The sequence below is a fragment of the Triticum dicoccoides genome, chromosome 3B, assembly GCF_002162155.2.
Source record: "Triticum dicoccoides isolate Atlit2015 ecotype Zavitan chromosome 3B, WEW_v2.0, whole genome shotgun sequence".
In the NCBI taxonomy this organism is placed as follows: domain Eukaryota; kingdom Viridiplantae; phylum Streptophyta; class Magnoliopsida; order Poales; family Poaceae; genus Triticum; species Triticum dicoccoides.
In genome coordinates this window covers 61,237,890-61,246,814 of record NC_041385.1, presented here as the reverse complement: position 1 = coordinate 61,246,814, position 8,925 = coordinate 61,237,890, and positions in this window count along the sequence as shown.

The window sequence follows — 8,925 nt, the reverse complement described above, 5'->3', positions numbered from 1 at the left end:
GTGCCAAGATCTTGGTCAGCGCTGGGGACCGGCAAGTCGCGAGTTCACACCTCGAATGCGTCATTCCGGCAAACCCAGATAAGGATAACTTCCTTCTACCTTACTTTCCTGAGTATGTCATCCCCTCACCGCCCCGTAACATATGATTTCTTATATTTCGATCGTTCTTTTTTTTCTAACATTCCGTGTTCTGTGCAGTGACACACATTGCACACTCATCCTCTTAAGCCCGAAATATTCCACGGCCACGTATTTCGACCCGGACCGTGACTCCAAGATAGACTACACAAATATCAAGAAAGTTCTTAATGATGCTCTCCCTGGCTACGCCACATCTGAAGGCACCTTTAAGAGGCCAGTTCGTAGGTACGGCAGGCACGTGTTCACCCACAATACGATGTTCCCCTGTGTCAAGCAGCCGCCTGGCGGTCAGAAGGATGCCTACTATGCCCTCCATCATATGAGGGCGATCGTACGGGACCATAATCACCTTCTGCTACCAAATAATGTCAAAGATTGGGCCGCAAGCTTGGCGGCAATCCAGGACGTGGACCTCCGACAAGAATTCTTTCGCATCCAGTCAGAGTTTGCAGAAATCATCCATCAAGATGTCCTTCATACCTAGGGGCAGTTCTACCTCAGAGAGCAATCGTCCAACAGTGAGATAGACACAACGCTTCAAATACAGACTGACAATGCCCTCGACTTCATGACCATCATGAAAGACGGCGGCTTCATCCACCCTCCGTCCCATGAGTCGAGTAGAAAGTAGTGATGCTATTTGTAGTTCTGAAACATCGATTAGCTCATGTTGTAATTAAACTTTAATGAACTTGTATGTCTCTTTGGTTTGGACAGTCGTTCAACTTAGATGTAATCGATGCTATTTATTAGTAGGACCATGAATCATGCTATTAATGTCTTGCTTTTCTCTTCCGATCCTTTTGTTGCATACTTATATATTGCTTATGTATTGTCTGTTGTTTGGCTTGTGCATAGAGATGCCGTCATATGTCGTGTACAAGGGTAAGGTTCCCGGAGTCTACGACGACTGGGAGGAGTGTCGGAGACAGGTTCACCGTTTCAATGGTAACAGTTACAAAGGGTACATCACTAGGGCGGAGGCGGAATCTAGATACGCCCGTTATCTAGCGGGAGAGAGGAGGGAGCGTTGGAGGAACCGGGTGAAGACCAGTTTCATCGCGATGATGCTCATCGTGATGAACGCATCTCTCTTCTATCTGATGGTAGTTTAGATGATCGATATCGACTTGTAATGTGAAGACAAACTCGCTACTCGCGGTCTCCAAGACTTGTAATGTTCTATCTTTGTTCGGTCTTTTGTATTCAGAGACTAATATGATGAATTGTATTCGGAGACTTACCTTCTATTGTATTCGATGAATGTGTTGTTGCTGTGTGGTGCTGTCTATATTCTGTCAAAAAATATATTTTGTAACCTGTGAAAAAATCAGAAAAAAACAAAAAAAACCTAATATTAATACTAATGGCGCATCAACCCACAGTGCGCCATTAGTATGCCAAAGGATACTAATGGCGCATCACAACTCAGTGCGCCATTAGTATGCCAAAGGATACTAATGGCGCATCACAGCACAGTGCGCCATTAGTATGCCGCATCACATGGGTATATATGGCCCCCTGGGAGGCATATGTGGTGCGCCATTAGTAAAAAATACTAGTGGCGTGGTACTAGTGGCGCACCAGTAGTGCGCCATTAGTAGGCAAAACTGGTGCGCCACTAGTAGCCCTTTTCCTAGTAGTGCTTTAACGAAGAGAGACGCAAGGCAATTTGTGAGGAGGTAGCCCGGCTGTTGGCTGCTGGGTTTATCGTTGAAGTGTTTCACCCTGAGTGGTTGGCTAATCCGGTGCTGGTTCTTAAGAAAAATGGCACTTGGCGCATGTGTGTGGACTACACAGATTTGAACAAAGCTTGTGCGGCCGATCCTTTTGCTCTCCCGCGTATTGATCAAATCATTGATGCGACATCGGGTTGTGAGTGCTTGAGTTTCTTGGATGCTTATTCAGGCTATCATCAGATCAAAATGGCAGTTAAGGACCAGGAGAAGACCGCCTTCATCACTCCCTTTGGAGCCTTCTGCTATGTTTCTATGCCCTTTGGGCTCAAGAGTGCCCAGGCAACTTATCAGCGTTGTGTGCAAAATTGTCTTCACACTCATATTGGGCGCAATGTTCATGCCTATGTTGAAGACATTGTGGTAAAGTCCAGGAAAAAGGAGACATTTATAAAGGATCTCAAGGAGACCTTTGATAATCTGCGTGTTTACAAGATGATGCTCAATCCGAACAAATGTGTTTTCGGTGTTCCGGCAGGCAAGCTCCTAGGTTTTCTGATGTCCAATAGAGGCATTGAGGCTAATCCACAGAAGATCAAGGCGATTACATCTTTGGCTAAACCGGTGTGCATCAATGATGTTCAGCGTTTGGCAGGCTGAATTGCAGCCCTAAGCCGATTTATTAGCCGCTTGGGAGAAAATGCGATCCCTTTATACCAGATGTTGAAGAAAACAGACACCTTTGTCTGGAGTGATGCGGCTAATGCGGCGTTTGAAGACTTGAAGCGGCAGCTGGCTGAACCGTTGGTCCTTGCTGCTCCGGTTGACAAAGAGCCCTTGTTATTGTACGTAGCTGCTAATGCCCGTGCTGTCAGTGTGGCAATTGTGGTGGAGCGCAAGGAGGCTGGCAAGGAATATCCGGTTCAACGCCCGGTTTACTATATCAGTGAGGTGCTCATCAAGTCAAAGCAGCGATATCCGCATTGGTAGAAGCTGATATATGGAGTTTTTATGGCAAGTCGAAAGCTTAAACAATACTTTCAAGGCCATCCCATTACAGTGGTCAGTTCCGCTCCCTTGGGCGATATAATTTAGAACAGGGAGGCAACTGGCCGTGTTGCAAAGTGGACAATTGAGTTTGGTCCCCATGGGTTGAAGTATATGCCTCGGACAGCCATCAAATCTCAAGCACTTGTTGACTTCATCAATGATTGGACTGAGTTACAAGCACCAGAGGACAAACCGGATAATACATACTGGACTATTCACTTTGATGGATCCAGGCAATTGGAGGGCTCGAGGGCTGAAGTTGTCCTTACTTCCCCTCGAGGTGATAAAATTCGTTATGTTCTCCATTTAATGTTCCCCTGTACTAACAATGCAGGTGAGTATGAGGCTTTACTCTATGGGCTCCGTGTGGCCAAGGAGATGAATTTAAGCCGGGTACGATGCTTTGGAGACTCAGATCTGGTGGCCCAGCAAGTTTCTGGCACTTGGGACTCTAAGGATCCACTCATGGCGGCTTACAGACGCGAGGTGGATATTGTGGCAGGTCATTTCAAAGGGTATCAGGTTGAGCATATTGATCGGTGTAAAAACAAAGCGGCAGATGCTTTGAGCCGGCTGGGATCTCAGCGTAAACCGGTACCTCCCAACACCTTTCTAGATATCTTGCATAACCCGTCTGTTAAGTTGCCTACAGAGGAGGATTTGGCTATTCCTGATCCGGAGGTCCAATTGGTCGCCGCTTTACATGTTGTGCCGGATTGGACGGTTCCGTATCTGGCGTATATGAACCGAGGCGAGTTACCAGACGATGAAGTTCTGGCCCGACAGATAGTCCGGCGATCCAAGTCTATGGTTATTCACAATGGCGAGTTACACCGCTGCAGCGTTTCAGGCGTATTTCAGCGTTATGTTTCTCCTGAAGAAGGCCAAGAGATCCTACGGGAAATTCATGAGGGGGATTGTGGTTATCATGCCGGTTCAAAGTCCTTGGTTGCTAAAGCTTTTCGTCATGGGTTCTACTGGTTGACCGATCATGCTGATGCGGAGGATCTGGTAAAGCGGTGTGACGCTTGTTAGATGTTTTCACGCCGAGCTCATGTTCCGGCTCAAGAATTAAGGATGATTCCTATCACTTGGCCGTTTTCCACTTGGGGGCTTGATATGGTGGGACCCTTTAAGCGTTCCAAGGATAAGAAGACCCACCTGCTGGTGGCGGTTGACAAATTCACTAAATGGGTTGAAGCGAAGCCTGTCAGCAAGTGTGATGCGGCTACGGCTGTTCAATTTCTTAAAAAGATTATCTTCCACTTTGGCTTTCCACACAGCATCATCACGGATAATGGCACAAACCTTTCTAAAGGTGAGATGGAGGATTTCTGTCAGAGAGAGCACATCCGGCTTGACTTAGCATCTGTGGCGCACTCCCAGTCCAATGGTCAAGCGGAGAGAGCCGATCAAGAAATCTTGAAGGGTATCAAACCCCTGGTCATGGTTCCTTTAAAGCGGACGCCGGGTTGTTGGGTGGAGGAATTGCCTTCTGTGTTATGGAGCATCAACACCACCCCAACAGATCGACGGGTTACACACCTTTCTTCATGGTATACGGGGCAGAGGCGGTCCTCCCAAGTGATATTCGTCATGATTCGCCCCGGGTTGCCAATTATGTTGAACCAGACAATGAGAAAGCACACCCGGAGGCGTTGGACCTGTTAGATGAAAAACAGGATATGGATTTGGCTCGTTCGGCAGTTTATCAGCAAGACCTGCAGCGTTATCACAGCCACCGGGTTAAGACAAGAACCTTTCAAGAAGGCGACTTGGTGCTCCGGCTCATTCAGGATCAGACCGATATGCACAAGTTATCCCCACCTTGGGAAGGGCCTTTTGTGGTCAGCAAGAATCTGCACAATGGATCATACTACCTCATTGACGTTCGAGACAACTCACGCAGTTCTGAGGAGGAGACCCGGCGGCTGAGGCTACTCTTATGTACATATTTCGACAATGTATATATTATGATCAATAAAATGAACCAGCATCCTTGCTATAAGCAAGGCCTCTGCTATTTTTTTCTCAAAGTATCTTTTGAGTTACAAGGGGGCTTCAGCTGACAAAGCGGAGTACTACTTGTTAAACCGGCTATCATGCCACAATACAACTTGGGACCTTCACACCCAAGGGGCCAAAGAGAGTCTGGATGCTATGCACAACTCAAACATAGGCACCCAATGAGCACCGCTCACAAAGTTACTTGGGGGATCTTTGTGTAAACTAACAAAGAGTTTGAAAGGACCCTTGTAGCTGGGTATCGACCCAAAACTTGGAAGCCTGGTGTATTCACCTAAAACCCCGGGTTAACCTGCCTTCATCAAGTAAGCCACTCCTATCCAGGTAATCCTGGCATGACCCGCCGAACGTTTGACAGTTACTCTCATTGAGACCCTGAACTTGTCAAAGTTAAAACGACGATTGGTTAGTTGGAGGCCCATCTTAAAAGGCTTTGTCAAATGGTTTAACTCAGCAGCGTGGCAGCCCACGAAAAGCCTCGAATTTGGGCCTCACAGCCCTCGAAAAGCCTCGACTACACGGTTTTATTTGCCTTTGTCAAGTTTTCTCTTTGAATGAGTTTTATGTTGAACCGGTATCTTTTGATCCGGTCTGGCTCTTTAGTCATCATATTAACCCTGCGTTTGTTCACCTGGCTTGGCTTTCAACTACAAGTTGTCAGACATTATTATTAACCCGGTGTTTGTTAACCTGGCTTGGCTGTCAACTAAAACCATTGTCAGATCTTATTATCAAACTGGCGTTTGTTAACCCGGTCTGGCTTGGACTATATGTCGCCAGTTTGATCATCTGGTGTTCATCGTAACCCGGCATGAAGTATTACACACTGTCACTGCATGATGAGAGTTATAGAAACTCAAGAATTTGGGTCTTCGCCCTTACTACAATCAAAGTTGGTAAACCAAGTACGTGATGTCATATCACAAGTATGAATAATTTTATATTTATTCAAGTTTGATTATCAATCAGGCTTTATTTTGGGCATTATGACCCGTCCGGTGGTAAACCACCAGGACAATTTTTTTTTGTATGCAGACATCAGGATCGCATGATATTATTAAAGTATAAGAAAACATAACACATATCATGGCGGATCAACAAAGTCATGCATCACTACCACAGAGAAAAGAGTTTTAACTAACCTATTACAAGGCGCTTTAAGACCCAAAATGCTGATTGTTTTTTGCACGACAAAGTTTGTCAAAGTAACTCCAATGCCGGATTAAGACTCATTGCCAGGACGACGTGTAGTTGATGGATCTTGCGGCGCTAGTTCACCCTCCTCCTCTCCACCCAGAGGCTGGAAGTCAATGGTGGTCCAGTCATTCCGGGTTAGAGCCTGAAATACAGCTTCTTCACTTATCGGATTGGACGGTTTAACATCAGGGGTGTAAGTGTGCTTACGGATTGGCGGGATAAGGTTTTGTGCTTCTGTCACGGTCATATCAACCCGCTGATTCCCTTCATCTAAAAGGACCGATGAACAGTCAAGTTAGCCTCTGCATCCAGTTGACTTGATAGTGGATGCATTTCCTTTATCAGAGCTTTGAGGGCTTCATTGTCAAATGCTGATCCGTCTGCTTGTTCATCCGGAAATCCATTGGCGATGTCAACTAGATCCAAGTTAGATATCCATGCTTTGGCCTGCGTCAGTGCCAGCAAAGCACCCACCCTAGCAACCGATCACTTCACCTCCTCTATCTGAGCAGGAGTCATTGAGAGCCTGGCCAAGGTGTCCTCGATCAAGGTTGGTGCCGGTTTGTTATATGAAGCTGTAGAGATAACCTGTTGTGCACTAGTATACAGTTGCTCAATCAGTGTATAAGCCGCCTTCAATTTCAGCCGCATATCCGCTCCAAGATGAGCAGTGCGATTGCCTGCGATGGTTTAAGAATTCAATGTCAAACCGACGGAGTTGATGGTTCTGCAGAAGCAAGTTATTATAGAATACTTACCAAAAACTGCAGCTGTCATGGAGTTCACTTGATGTTTCAGACCCGTCAGCTCTTCCTCCACCGGTTTAACAGCTGCTTCGGCATCTTCAGCCCGTTTCAACAAAGCAGCTCTTTCCATTTCCCAATTGGCGCATTCAGTTTTGAAGCTCTCTTTCAACTGTTCCATGCCAGTCAAAGCGCCCTTTAGCTCCTCTTTGGCTTTAGAGGTCGCTTCTTGCTGGGACTTGATGTTTTCTTGAAGATCAGCGATTTGAGTTTCTTTGATAGTCTTCTCAGTCTGCACAAGTTAGAAGATGAAGTTGTTAAAGTCCCAAGCACATAACAAGTTATGCCCTTGGCACTTGAGGGCTAATGTGGATTGCTTTTTAAAAAAGTCAGTATTTTCAAGTCCCAAGGCTCAATCCAGGTATTAAGCTTGGCACTTGGGGGCTAATGCACATTTGATCAATTATGAGTACAGACAGTTAACACGGACAGAAAGTCCCGGTTTGTCTTCAAGAAGACAAACCGGCTCTTTGTGGCTACTATGTTGAAGTGTTCTTTATATCGAAGTCCCGGTTTATCTACAAGAGATAACCCGCCCCTTGGGGGCTACAATGGAAGAGATATACATAATAGAGTAAATTTCAAAGTGTTCTTGAAAAGTACCTCATAACGCTCCTTCATCAGATTCACCAAACCGGCTTCAATGTGACGACTGGTGTAAAGGCGGTTTAAAAAACCGGAGTGAAGTTCTTCGGTGCTAAGGTTGACGAAGTTTGATAAATCTGTCTTCCCTTTCCCCTTGCCCATTGCAGTGAACTCCTCTTTGGCAGTATGTTTGGCCAAGATAACCGGATTACCAGGACTAGTGTGAGCCGTGCCAGTAATAACAACATCGTCCTCATCACCTTTTGGTGGGCTTGGCGGATTGACGGTACCCCTGGCTGGACTTGGCGGATTAGCAGCCAGGCTCGGCGGATCAGCAGCCGGGCTTGGAGGAGTAGCATGAGTGCTTGATGGATCAATATGAGTGGCCGGGTCAGCTTCCAGCAGATTAGCATCAGTGTTCTCGCCCTATGGGGCGGAATCATCCATAACATCAGTATTTCTACTGATGCCCTCAGGAGCCTTCTCCGAATCAACTTCACCAATAGGGGCACTGGTTTTAGCCTTGTTGCTCATGCGGGCTTTGGCACTGTGATATCAAAACAAAAGATTAGCATGGTAACCCGAACTAGGAAGGAAAAATATGAAGGGCAGTTTACTTACCCATGGATGGTTTTAACAGGAGGCGGCTGAGTGGTTGATGAACCGCCACATGAATTGGAAGATGCCTGGTGATTCGGATCAGACGGATTAAGTGGGTATCTGAAGAAACCCTTCAAAGGATAAAGTTTTTTGGGAAAACAAGTAACCTCTGGACGACGTTTGCGGGTTGGTGTATCCGGTAAACCGAAAGAGGTGATTTGCTGGCCATTGTGCCGGGTTGTGCGACGCTCTTCAGCTTGATGTGTCTTCAAAGAAAGTTTTGGATCCAAATAAGCAAGAGGGTGAGAGTATTTTACTTTCCGAACTGCACGGCGAAATCTTTGAACTGGCACAAGATCTGAATCGGAAGAGAGAGAGATTACCTCAACATGGTCCACACGGCTGGCCTCCGCATCATCCTGGGAATAGTCATTGTCAATAAGATGTATGAAAAAGGAACCAAGAGAGTCAAGTCCTACCTCTGGATCCGATCCGTCAACATCTTCTGGCGGATTAGAAGACTCGCCGGTTTTCTTCTTGGCAGCTCTCTTGGTGACCTTGCTCTTCACACGAGGAGCCCTAGCCGGTTTGTCCTGAGCCTTCCTCTTCCAGAAGGAGCTGTTGGCCTGTGAAATTAAAACAAAGGAGTATTAGTACATTGTTAAAGCGGAGGCGGATCAGTAAGCATCAAGTTAAACTTTACCGCTGGTGGTTGGTTGGAGGCGTAAAAAGGTGGCAACCCGGTTTGGCTGCATGCGGCGATTGGTTCATCAAGCATCCTCTTCACAGATTCAATAACTTGATCGTACTTCATCACCACTGCATGATATCATTGAGGATCTTTGACG